The sequence below is a fragment of the Periplaneta americana genome, chromosome 12, assembly GCF_040183065.1.
Source record: "Periplaneta americana isolate PAMFEO1 chromosome 12, P.americana_PAMFEO1_priV1, whole genome shotgun sequence".
Classification (NCBI taxonomy): domain Eukaryota; kingdom Metazoa; phylum Arthropoda; class Insecta; order Blattodea; family Blattidae; genus Periplaneta; species Periplaneta americana.
In genome coordinates, this window is record NC_091128.1 from 53,796,805 (window position 1) to 53,811,161 (window position 14,357).

A 14,357-nucleotide genomic window follows, 5' to 3' on the forward strand; every position below is an offset into this window, starting at 1 on the left:
TTGAAATGTGTATGTCACATGGTGTATAATATTTTGCAGTCCACCGAATATAGATTGGAATGGATACGAGGATTATTTAATTTATACTGTTGCAATGTACATTCTTCGACACAAAAAATGACCGATCTCCTGTAGTGTGATTTCTTTAAGTCCATTTCGGGCAGAGCCTGGTTCAAATGACATGGGAAAGGATGTTTATTTTGCACCTAATTTACTCCTGACATATATCTTTGTTCTAAATTATTTACAACACTTGATGTATAAAAAGACAAAAAGAACAACAAACAAACAAATGAAAGGAAAAACAAGAGTGTCTTGCACTCGTAACCTCTCTTTTACTTCTAGACTATGGGTTTTCAGGTAACAGATACGCGTTCTTAAGAGTCATTTTGAACTCTGACAAGAAATTTTTGGAACTTTCCTACTGTATGACACATTCACGAAAGTTTTCCGAAGGGGACTTAGATTATGCCTAGTGTCTAAGATGATATCTTTGGTTTGCACCCACCAGCCATCATTGGTTAAATACAAACGCAGCTAGATCATAATACGTCACCGTGCTTGGAGGGTTATTGTAAACTCAGTGAAAGGCATAACTACAAAACTGAGCATGGTTGCATTAAAAGAAGAAAAGATGCAAATATTTAAACACAAAAAGTATTTTTAAAGTATTGTATAGTACATACAACATAACATATAGGAACTCTACATATTGCAGGAAGGAATATATTCTACAACATACTGTTGCAGTCTTTTGGTGTAAATAAAACTATTTTCAGTCAATTAATAAATAATTTCTACATTTCCTGAATATCTGCTAAATTATAGTTTATTTAACGGTGCTCGCAACTGCAGAAGTTATATCAGCATCGCCAGTGTGCCGGAATTTTGTCCCGCAGGAGTTCTTTTACATGTCAGTAAATCTACTGACATGAGCCTGTCGCAATTTAAACACACTTAAATGCCATCGACCTGGGCCGGGATTGAACCCGCAACTTCAAGCACAGAAGGCCACCACTATACCAACTACACTACCCAGGCAGACTAATATCTACTACACTACATCTCAGAAATAACTTTAAGGAAATATTAGTTGTAGTTACAAATTATAAATGTAGGATAAAGTTGTCTAATTCCGTGATATCCCTAATCCCGTGATACTTTTCTTAAATTGAATGTCAGTCAAAGCTTTGCAGTTCGACCATAGCACCAGACGTTTTTCTCGAAAGAGTGCATCTTTCACCTACTTTGAGACATCGGTGAACTTCCTATAGGGAAGACCAGGTAACTTGATACCCTAAGGGTGAAACCTAACCATTTTTCCCCCATTACTACAAATGCTAGTGGATTATGGTGATTTTCTAGTTTGAAGGTTGAATTTTCTTTTGCCAACTTCGTTTCGAATTTCGATACTGACAAATACTATAAATGGTAGTGATTTTGTAACCGGTATGTTGGCAGCTGAGGCAAATATCGACAATATTTGCCGGTACTGGAGTTCCATGAAATTAAAATTGTACTAGATTTCTCAGCCGGTTACTGGAAGATAGTGAAATTCGAACTTATTAATAATTAATTAATATTAGTATTAATATTAATACATAATAGTTATGTTATGTGTTGCGTTGTGGTTATAATTCAAGAATAGTCAGATAAGTACGAATGAATATAATATACTTGGGCGTGATAATGCACGTGGGTAATGGATAGAAATATTATTTCAAATTTTAATGAATTTCTTTCGTGTTTAGATTTTTATTACTATGTCAAAAAAATGAAATAGTGTTGCAGTGACTCCTCCAAGGAAGAAAATGTGTGGCATTCAGAGTACGCTTCAGAAATCTGTAGTTCACGTGTATAATGAGTTGAAGAAAGAAGATAATGAAGAAGGAATTATGCTAACGGAGACAGCAATTACAACCAGAATAGGACAGTTATTAGGAGTAAGTATTCTTAAGCATACATTTCAAAGTGGTATTCAGTTTTAGGAGTTTGCACTAATAATTTCATGATTGTGGTCAAACAAAACAAATTTTTAGGTTAGGTTTAATCAAGTCAGTGATTTTCATATTGCTAAACTAAATACATTTAAGATACTGTAATACTGCAGTAGGTGATAGCTTAAATACATTTACAAATTAGACGAACAAGTAATCAAACAGCACGAAAGTAAATTTCCAGTTTTCTCTTTTGGTATTAAATTAACCGTTCAGATCACAATTTACATGCCACATCGGCCGAAGAAAATACAAGTCATATTGTAATTATTAACTTGATATTGCAGCAAATATTACATGAATGTTGGCCTGTTATGGTGCTTAAAAATAATTCAGTTTTATATAATAACTATATAACATACTCTATAAAGCATAGGAACGTTGACTCTGGCTGAATAATTTATTCATGACTGGTCTAAGTAATATTAAATATGGTGTTTCTTCAGAAAAGCTACCCACCCAAAGTACTTGTTAAGATATAACACTCGAGAGGACGAGGACGCACTACTGGGAAACTAACCATTTCTCTTCGTCCTGGACCTCTCGCATGTTATATTGGTAATTAGTAACAAGTTTGAGGGAGGGACTACAACAATGCATTAGAATATACAGGTAAGTGTCAAAGGATTTTTGTGCTGAAAGTATTTGTGGCTGTGCACTAAAACCACGTGTTCATCACTATGTAAATATCACAGAAATCAATTAAACAAAATAAAATTATGCCTTCTTTGGTGTAGCTTTTCTGGAGAATTACCTAAATATTAGCCTACTTAAACCTATCGTAGACCCAACCTAACATGTTGATCATTTTCTATTCATATAGCTGTAAATGTTGGGATTATGCATGAATTTTATGATATAACAATTTTTAGAAGTATTATGTTATTGTTTGTTATTACAGCTTGGCTTAACTACAGCCACGAAAGTGATCAATTCACACAAGGGGACCCCACTCGTGACACCAGGAAAACATAGACTACGTAAACATCCAGTGACTGATGCTGATGATTTTACGAAAGATGCAATTGCGAGATTTATTTATAACAAGTTACATAAAGGTAGGGAAGTTACAGGAATTATTGTGTTGATTTATGCAATGTAATTCTGATATTAGTCATAGGCCTATGTATAAAAATATGGCATAATTTTCATTTACTGTTACAGGGGAAGTACTAACAGCAGCAAAAGTTCTGGAACATATGAATGATGATTATGAAACATATTTATTTAGAGTATCCTTATCATCGGTGAAAAAAATTTTGAAAGAGATGAAATTTCTATGGAGCAAAGGGGATCCTTATACACATGTATGAGAAAGTGATGTTATTCGTTTTTAAGAGAATATATAAGAAATGTGGAGCGTGAGAACCCTAAACCCGTAGTATTCTTGGATGAGACTTGGATTTTTATGAATGGTAAATTTCAATGTATTGTGAGACATTGAGTGATTGAATTTTTTACTAACAAATAGATTAACACTTATGTGGAATATGAAATTGCAATTAATATAGGCTACTAGTAATGAATTCAGGTGGGAACAACATGTTTTGCAATTAATAGTTTCATATTATAACTAGAGGTTAGTTATAAAATTCTTGAACGGTTTTCCTGTCTTTAAAATTTTTGTGTCTCTTAGAGTGTCAATGTGAATTGCTTTTCTCTCTCTGTTTTTTTAAGTATGATCACCCACTTATTCATGAAATAAACCAGGTGAAGTTTCCAGTGACATGAATGGTGTTATTCATAGACCAACAAATGAGAGTGGAAAATTAGATGCCGGAACGAAAGGTGGATTTATACTCGGTAAGTTATATTGATTTATATTTTACATAAATTTGGCAAGAGTAATTTTTTAAATCAGGGTACAAAAATATAAAAATTGGTGACTAAATAAAAACGTGGGAAAGCCTTTCACCAAAGAGGATCTCATGTCATGTCATGTTATGTTATGTTTTATTTTCTTTATTTAAATGCTGTGAATTCATGTGACGTAATTATATGCCCAGGTATAATTTTTATTGCAGGTGCTGATTTAATTTTTTCATGCAATTGAAAGAAAAGTCAGGACTACCATAGTGCTATGAATAGCCCTGTAGTTGAGAAGTGGGTGCAAACACAGTTGTTGACCTGAGAACATTAGGGCAATGCGTTATTGTCATGGATAGTGCTGCATATCATAGCAGACTTGTGAAAAATCAGCCAACAACAAAATGGAGGAAAGAACAGCTACTGGTGATTGCAACTGAATATAATAGATTTGTTGTACTAAATGATAAGAGTTGTACTAAATGATAAGAGTTGATGGTGTGAAATCACCTTTTGATATTACATTGCAATATTAATTTCCATACTTTACAGTCATTATTATTATTATTATTATTATTATTATTATTATTATTATTATTATCTTTACTACTACTACTACTACTACTACTACTTATAGATGCTACTTTTTTCTTTCAGGTGAAATTGAATCTACATAAGAATCCTAAAACAACAGAGCCTTGCCAATTACTGTTCTGAAGCTGCCTTGTCTTATGTGTTGTGTCTATATACAATTAATTCTTTCAGTTTTTTTTCCCCTTTAATGTAATGAAGTTGTTGGTTGATTGATACCAAGTGTTCAGCAGTTGATGTCATTTGTTATCTTGCACTCCAATATTTAACCAGATGATTGGAAGCTGTGTAAAGTTAAACAGTCAAGACAATGATCCATATCTTCATTGAGATTTCAGAAATGGCATGGGGAGATTCTGAAATATCAGTTCTTTGTAAATATTTGAGACAATCATGGCCTGTGATAATATGAGTACTGCCACTGTAGATTTTCATAGAAGTTCAGTTATTAAATTAGGTGTATTATTTTTACTATGTATTGTACTATATTTTTGTTTCGCTTAATTGATGAATTATATATGCTGTAAATTGAATAGTAGACTGTAGGTCTATAGCTTAACTGATGAATTGTATGTGCTGTAAATTAAATAGTAGGCTGTATACCACAAGTGATGAATTGTTTATGCTTGTAATGTGAAGTAATTTGCATGATATTTATTATCAGTTTCTGTATATTTCAACTGATTGAATTGTTTATACTTTTAAATTGAATTAACTTGCTTGCTATGTATTATATTTTATAGCTTAACTGATGAATAATTGTTTAGGTTTGTCAATTTAATAATCTGAGTGCCATGTACTTCATATTTTTAGTGGAGCCACCAATGTAGCTTAGTCGGTAGACTCGTTGGCCTGCAAATTCAGAGCTGCACTCTAGGGTAGTTTGGATCCCCCATTTGGTCTGATTAGTTGGTTTCTTCTGAGGATTTTCCTCCATCGTGGAGCAGACGCTGGATGGCCTATTGCAATTTTTTCATTTGCTTTAGAATCATTCCGATTTTTGTTACCACATTGTCATGTTCTGATCTTGTTATTCTTTTAACAGTGTGGTAAGATGCAGGTATAGATAACCTTACAGTAATTTTGCTACCTTTCAGCTACCTCATTACCTCCCACTCCATAAAGTTCATGGATCCACGGAAGTACCAGTCGTCGATGTAATTCGACCATTTTGCTTAAAATATTAAAACACTGTAAAATATTGAGATTTCATGCTGTTACGTCCATTACTGCAGCAAGAACATCTGATTTTGAATCTGATAGTATGACAGCCTTCTCAGATTTATGAAGTCGATACTGGAGATTTTGTAAGCTTAAAAGTGTATCTAAATTTTCACTATCAAAATTAGTCAGTGTTTGAAGTTAGTTAGTTAGTTAGTTAGTTAGTTAGTTAGTTAGTTAGTTAGTTAGTTAGTTAGTTAGTGGCGTTTAAAAAGGGCGCGTCAGCTACTATGGCTATTTGCGCCCTTATCTAAAATCTTTCACTAAACACACACAATACAATAACCAGAATGTTTAAAAAGCTAAAAAGCGTCACGGTTAAAATGGGGCAAACAAGTGTTTGAATATAATTCCCTGTAAAAGGGAATATACTGGTATTGTACTACAACACCACTACATCTATGGCTTGGTAAACAGGATCCATCTATAAAAAATACTGTATGTAGTCACTCACTGACCAGATCATTTATCGTTTCTAATGATTTTTAAAATGTCTGGAGAAGTATCACATTTCTTAACATCATCTGTTAAAGTTAACTTATATACTATTCATTTTGAAATAACTTGGGATTGTGTTTTATTAGTAATGTTTCCCTTAATTGAGCAAGTTTGAGTTCTCCAAGTAGAGTCAAAAAGTCTGTTGGGATTTTGGCTCAGTTTATTAATATTTGTGGACTGTGATTTTTTGTTCTAGACAACCATATTATCTGCAAATGATGAGATTATCATAAGATCTATTTCTTTAGTTAGACCATCGACATTAATATTGGAAAATGTATTCCTGAAAACAACAATGTGGGAAGCCCAGATGAATCTGTCTCTATTTACATATTTGTGACAATGAATCAAATAATCAAGTCACTGACCCAGTGTAACACTTTATCATGGACACCCTAAGTTTGCAATTTCTTAAGTGATTTATATCTACAGAGCCATATGATCCTTGAAAATAAATTAAAATTGTTAAGTTGTTTTGTTTTCTGTTTAAAATATCTTTAATATCTTGACTAAAATTTAAAATCTGTCCATTTGTTGAATGCAATTCTCTAAAGTCAACCCAATAAAATGAAAGTTAGTTACTAGATTCCAGGAACCAATTCAATCTATGAAATCATCTCTTCCATAATTTTGGCTATCATACTAGTAAGTGGTATCTGTCGATAACTCGAAAAGATATTAGTTGAATAATTGCTTTTCAAAATTGATGTTATGATAGATTTTCTCCAGACAGATATTGTATTTTAGATGAGATTACAAGATAAAAGTAGTGAGTTTGCTTGTTTGCCAACATGTTTAAGAAAATCAGCATGTGTATTGTCTGGACTTGGAGATGTTTTGGGTCTTATGTTATTAAATTAATAGTAATATTCAGTTCTTGATTAAATATTGTTATTATAAAGTAGATAGTAGATTTAATATTTCTTTCAGTTTTTCCTTAATAGTCTGACGTACACAGATAAAACTAACAACCACACCACCAACTAATCTAATAGAAATTAAAATATAATTAAATGTAGTAAAAGTAATTAAAATTATAAATACACGTAATAAACCATAACCCCCTAATTTCAACAATATACTATTTTATTCCCTTTTACAGCTTGTAGATAATTATTAATTATAGTTATTACTTATTAGCATAATATTTATTGAACTTATTGGCTATTTCACTTCGTTTGAAAGATGTTATTGTGTACAAAAAGCATTTTTTGATGATCGTTTCATGCTGTATGTTGTGTATAAATCTATGATTTCTGGCCATCTGTTCTGTGTAATCCATCTTTTGTATAGAATTAATAAAATATTCTTTTGGTAGTAATTATTTTATTAATTGAGTATTTAATTTTCACCAGCTCACATTTCTTGAATCATTTGCTTTTTCTTATTTAAATTTAGGACACAAGAGCCAAAAAGAGACTTCACAGTTATGTATCATACATTTTTTCAATGACAGACGTGGAGTTGCAGAAATAATAAGTGTAAGTGTAGCATTATTAAGCAATTTACAAACAAATGAAATCTTTAAAAAGGTATCTAGAAGTGAAATTACTTATGGCTTTTAAGGACCAAAATTATTTTTGTAAGTTGATTTATTATTATTTCAGTTTTAGCATAGTTGTATTATCCAATTCCTTACTAATTTCAAAAGATAATCAGAAGTTCATTCGAATTCCAACCAAAAGTCAATTGGTTATTAATTTATCTACCTTTAGGAAGTACAGTATATGTACGCTGGAATCTTTGAAGTGAAGTGACAATAATTTAATTGGTCTTGGAACAGATATGATTCTTGAATATTATATACTATACTTTGTTGTATATTTACGTCTAGTAACCTATTAATGCTAATACTAATAATAATGTAAAGGAATAAAAGAATAGAACATAGCAATACATTTCTCATTATTATTGAAACTATTTAGAATAACCTTCCAACATTAAGGTAAAGTACGGTGAGTAAAGAAGTCATTCAGTACATAGGATCGTGATTTTACTACATGTGGTGATATCTGGTAACAGTTGGCAACACTGACAAGGCGGAAATATTTGCTGTTTGGGAACTGAACTTACGTGATCCTCACTATAGCATGATACCCAACACCGTGACATTCAATGAAAAAAGCATATCACAGAATTAGGAGTATCAAGGAATTAGGCAACTTTACCCTACCATCAAATTAATGACATAATAAATACACTATTTATAAGAGATCTTTAAAAAATACTACAGAAAAATAAGCAACGATTTGTATCAAATTATTAAACACTGTCTTACAGTGTACCGGTATTTGGACATCAGTTATACAAACGTAATTCTAACCTATATTACTGCAACTTCTATTAGTTACAGTACTGTTACATTATAGGCGTTGAAGAAAGAACAGAATGAAATTAAATTTATATTTTATTATTATAATTTTTATTATGGAAATTAATCAAGTCAATATCAAAATTGTTGCATTGAAGTTTTACATATTTTGCATTCTATTTGTGAGTCCGTAAAATATTCCCAGCCAACAGCAAAGCAAAGCAAAGCAAGAACACGAGTATCTAGCATTTACAACATGACATAAGTAGATAATCAATTATGCAGATCTGTTATTCAACTGCATAATTCATATTACAATTAATTATTTCACATTTTGTACTGTATCACTTATCTCTCTATATTCACTCGTATATCTCTATTCTAAGGTCAACACATACCAGTAGGCCTACTGACAGTTTTAGAAAGATTTTGAACACATAATACAATATTAAGAAATAGGACACATGTATGTAGATGTATATCCATAAAGAAGTACCGGTACTGTACATTCATGTTTCGATAACACTGTTCAACAGTGAAAATGTAAACTGAATAAAAATAACCAATTTTTATCAACTTTGTTGTGCTGATCATGAATATCAAAGAGAAAATTAAAAATTAGCTCTAGTTTTCATTTTACACTGCTTTGCTAGGGTGGGTGATATTATAGGGATTTTATATAAACTTAGAAAAATAACAACAACAGTTTGACAAAGGTATAAGAAATTTTAACAAATTTCCCCCCCCCCCTCCTGCCACTTTCTAATCTTCCTTATATTTCAATATTCTGGTAGTAAACATCTCTTACCTTTAATTTTCAGTGATTTTTTGTCTCTCTCCTACTCAACTTCAGTAATTTTTAACGTATATTTAAGTTCACTTTTCACATACTTAAGTACCAGGCGTAGGAGTGATTAATCAGGGGCGGATGCAAGGGGGGGGGGGGGATTAAGGGGATATATCTCCTCCCGAAATTTTGAGAAAAATACGACACAAGAAACAAAAATAATATTAATTTTAATTTGTGAATGTACATAGGAATTAGAGAGTTTTCCACGTAAATTCTCTTTGCTAAAATGTGAAATTCCAAGAACTGCAGGAAGACAAACACAGAGTTCTTACTTCAAGACAGAATTTTAGGCTTGTAATTTTCCTTCTCTTCTTAGATTATTTCATTAGTTAGCTCAAGGACAGGTTTTTAAATCATAAGGGAATCCTAAGTCCATACAAACTTTTCTGCCTAAAAACATAGTGCGAGCATCAGATGAAGATTTAGAAACTGCTGTTCAGGCTGTAGTAAATCAGTGGCCCAATGATGTTGATGCATCACCAGAGTCTTTCTTCAATGAATTGAAAATTTGGAGAAGAAATTTTCTTGATCAGAAAAATCTTCACCTAATACCTACTGATTTTATATCATCTTTGAACAGGTGCAATGAAATTATTTTTCCCTGCACTCGCAAGGCACTGAAACTTTTCTGCACATTGCCTGTAACTACAGCAACACCAGAACGGTCGTTCTCAACATTGCGGTATTTGAAAACTTACTTGAGGAGCACGATGGGAGCAGACAGATTAAATGGACTGGCCTTGATGTATATACATATAAATGTAGAAGTAAAAGCTCATGAAGTACTGGATGAAATGTCTAAGAAGCCTCGTCGCCTTCTTCTGTATTGTTTTTGTATTGCAGTCATTGTAAATGTTAAAATTAAAAAATTATGGTTTATTTAACAATGCTCGCAATTGCCGAGGTTATATCAGCGTCGCCAGTGTGCCGGAATTTTTTCCCTCAGGACTTCTTTTATATGCCAGTAAATCGATGATATGAGGCCTGTCGCATTTAAACACATTTAACTGCCATCGAGCTGGGTTGGGGTAGAACCCGCAATTTCGAGCACAGAAGGCTAAACCGATACGCTACTCAGGCCAATTTGTAAATGTTTGTGACTCGGAAACAAATTGTGAGTATATAAACTTATTTCTCATTACTCCATTTTTACTATCTCCTCAAATCCCTCCCCGAAAAAAAATCCTGTGTCCGCCCCTGTGATTAATGATATATTTCTAAGGACACAACAATTCGAGTGATTTCTATTAAAATGAACAAAATTGTCACGAGTTTAAGTGAACAGTGCTAATACCTTTTCTTATGCGTGTGTGGAAAAGTAACATTTTCTTCATACAACCTCCTTTAATCAGAAAAGCCTATCACTGTTATTTTGTTGTAAAACTGGGGACCAGGGTAAAATCTGGACTCTTCATGTATTCTACAACACTGGTTTCAGCAACCTAAGAAACTGAATTAATGGGAAAAAACACAACAAACAAGCAGAGAAAATAATGTACTGGCATCAATATGTAGATGACATAATAGTCCTATATAATGGAAACAAAAGACAAATAGAAAACCTACATCAACAACTCAACAAAATACATCCCAAATTATAGTTTACAATAGAAACAGAACATAACCAAGCTATAAACTTCTTAGACATCACCATAACCAAAACAAATAACAGACACGAATTCAAAATATACAGGAAACCCACCACAACCACAACACACATACACAATTCATCAAATCATCCCATACAACATAAACATGCAGCTTTTCGTACAATGACACACAGATTAATTAATATACCAATGAACAATAACTATACTGAAGAACTAAACACAATAAAATATATAGCACAAGACAATGGATATAACCCTAACATGATAGACACACTAATAAAAAAGGCAAAACAAAAACAGAACAAACCAACACAAACACCACGTGAGAATAAATACATAACATTAACATGTCACAATACCAATACTCACAAAATTGCAACTTCATTCAGAAAACTAAAATACAAGACAACATACAAAACAAATAACACAACACAGAAATATCTAAATAATCACATTAAACTTTCAAATAAATACCGTATAATTCAACTGGAGTTTACAAAATAAAATGCAATAGCTGCCCACATTTTTACATAGGACAGACAGGAAGATCCTTTCATACAAGATATAATGAACATATTACAGCTATAACCAAACTCTACATCACATCAAATTACGCAGAACACATTATCAACAATAATCATGACTACAATAATATAGAAACAGATATGGAAATTTTACACATCACACCAAAAAGTTCACAGTTAAATATCTTAGAACAATACCAAATATAGTATATATAACATACCCACAACATATACTTAATACACAATTACAGTTCAATACCCACACATTATTCGATGTCATAATACGTCATAATACACAAACAACCAGCCCCCACCATAAGAGCAACACACGGCCACCCCTACAACCGACAAATGCACATCGCAGAATTAAAGATGACCAGTAGTTCAGGAGACACTGATGAAGACGTAACATCACGTTGAAACGGGCCGTCTGTCCAAGGGATGTACCTTTTTTAAAAATTATAACACTTTTTAACGTGTGACTAAACAATTTTATGTTTTTAACAAACAAAGTGTTGACGTGAACTAGAATCAATGAATTAATGGGAAAGGACGTTCAATAACCTTTGTAGTTCTCACGATCTGGAAATAACCAACCGATAGTATAAATGACTGCTACTGTTGTACGGTTCCTCTACCAAGCAGGAAATTTGTAAGAAGAAAAGCTGGACAGTGGTCTATTCTAACATTCCATCTTCCATATCACATGAAAAGAATTGCCAACACCTGAACCACCGAAAGAATACCACATTACTTCTCATGAGGATGAGGAGGAAATAAGTGGTGGTGGGTCTCCTGGACTCTATACATCAAATGATCCTGATTTTCTTGCAAATATACCGTTTAATGAGTCAAAGAGTCAAAATGAGTTAGGTGATCTCATAACAGATTTGGGTCTCTTTAAAAGTAATGTTGAGATTTTAGCATCATGACTACAACAGCGTAAATTACTGTAATAAAATGAAAATATTGAAATCTACCAGAGAAGGCCACATCTGTTCACAGTTCATGGGGACCTATAGAGCAAAAAATTACAAGGAGATTGTGAATGAACAGTTGTGCTATGAATAACTTTGTTGCAATATGTCGTTGTATATTCATTTCCTTCAATAATGTCTTCATTCATGTGTGTTATGTTGTATTATTTTTATGTTACTCTTAATATTTTATGTTTGTATTTGTGAATGGCACCGAAATGTATCAATGCCTGTCATATCACATCACTGAAGTATTGGTTTGACTAGTTTCTGGAATATGAGTATATTTATTGAATGAGTTCTTTGAAGCTAAGATGCAAGGACGTTATCAGTTCGATGATTCATTACCAATCACAGATTGAAAAATTTTCCACTGTTATTAATATTATAAGATCATCGAACAAGTTAAAAATTTTAGTTATCTCGGTTACCAGATTTCATATGAAGAAGAAAAAGATTTAAATGAGAAAATTATTAAATTCAATAGAGCAATGGAAATAATTAATCAGATATTCAAACTAACCTTAGTACAAAAACACACGTGCACCAAAATTTATAAAACATTGGCCAGATCTATACTCAGTTTTGGTAGTAAGGCTTGGACGATTCGTAATATTGATTCACAAAGATTAACGGCGCCAGAAATGGGATTTATGCGTCGTACAGCGGGATACACGAGAATGGATCACATTAGAAATTTTGACATTATGAAAGAACTACAGATTGAACCGATTACGGAATACCTACAGAAATACAGACAAAACTGGAGATCACATGTCATCAGAATGCCTCGTTCTAGACTTCCACGCCAAATTTTAAATTACCATCCTGTGGGCAAGAGATCCTTGGGCAGACTGTTCAAGTGTTGGCAAGAGACCATAATGGACCACTAGGCCCAATACATGCAAGGATGATGATGATGATGATGATGATGATGATGATGATGATGATGATGATGATGATGATGATGAGTAATATTATATGTAAGATACTTAATTTAAGCTGAACAGCAGCAATTATTGAGAGAGAGAATCATTTTGTGTTTCCTGTGCTCAAAATTGTCCTTCCCTAACACAGTCAAATGTCCACGAAGTATATACTGTGCAATGATCCGAAAACAGAAAAATGTAGTCTACCGGTATCGAATATTAAAATAATAAAATACTCCTTCCTTAACAAAAAATAAAACAAAACTATCTCATCTTCTAAATTCTGTGTTCAGCCTTCAGCTGCTTGACAATGTGCCAGTCGATCATAGAAACCATTTAAGGAATGATTTCATCAGGCTTTAGGAATATCTTTCACCACTTCCATTATTCGATGCTCCAGATCTTCTAAGTTGTTGGGTCTTTCCCATAAATCGAAGTGTCTGACAGGGATGTGACCTTTCTCCAATCCTTTATTTCAATCCTGTCAAATTCTAACTCTTTCATCGCTATGTATTGCAATGTTCGTTATATATTAAATTGAATATCAGTAATTTTCCACTGAACTTGAATTTTCACGAACACCATACGAGAAGTTGCAACGATATAAGACTTGATTTATGCAGATACAAGACTACACAAAATAAGTTTTATCATATGTCTCTGAAGTTGCATAATAGGTTACCAAGTTCGACTAAAAATTTACACATTAGACAACACATTAGAAATTGAAAACAACAAATTCATAAATTTTCTAGACATCACAATAACAAAAGTAGACAACAAACACACATTCAAAGTATACAGAAAACCCACAACGATAACAACAACACATACACAACACATCCAATCACCCAACATAACACAAACAAGCTGCATTCCGAACAATGGTACACAGACTACTCAACACACCAATGAACCAACATGATTACAAAGAAGAGCTAAACACAATCAAATACATAGCACAAGAAAACGAGTACAACCCCAACATAATAGACAACATAATACGTAAGACAAAACAAAACCACAAAAAACAGAAGAATACA

General features: G+C 32.7%; 1 long non-coding RNA gene across 1 annotated transcript; it reads left to right on the plus strand.

The window, feature by feature from the left end:
- The first annotated feature begins 1,441 nt into the window (after positions 1-1,441).
- LOC138710438 (uncharacterized) lies at positions 1,442-7,430 on the plus strand. Its single transcript, XR_011335239.1, has 6 exons — positions 1,442-1,943; positions 2,899-3,055; positions 3,162-3,412; positions 3,675-3,800; positions 4,022-4,229; positions 4,461-7,430. It is a non-coding gene; the product is annotated as an uncharacterized lncRNA (long non-coding RNA).
- Positions 7,431-14,357: the final 6,927 nt, after the last annotated feature.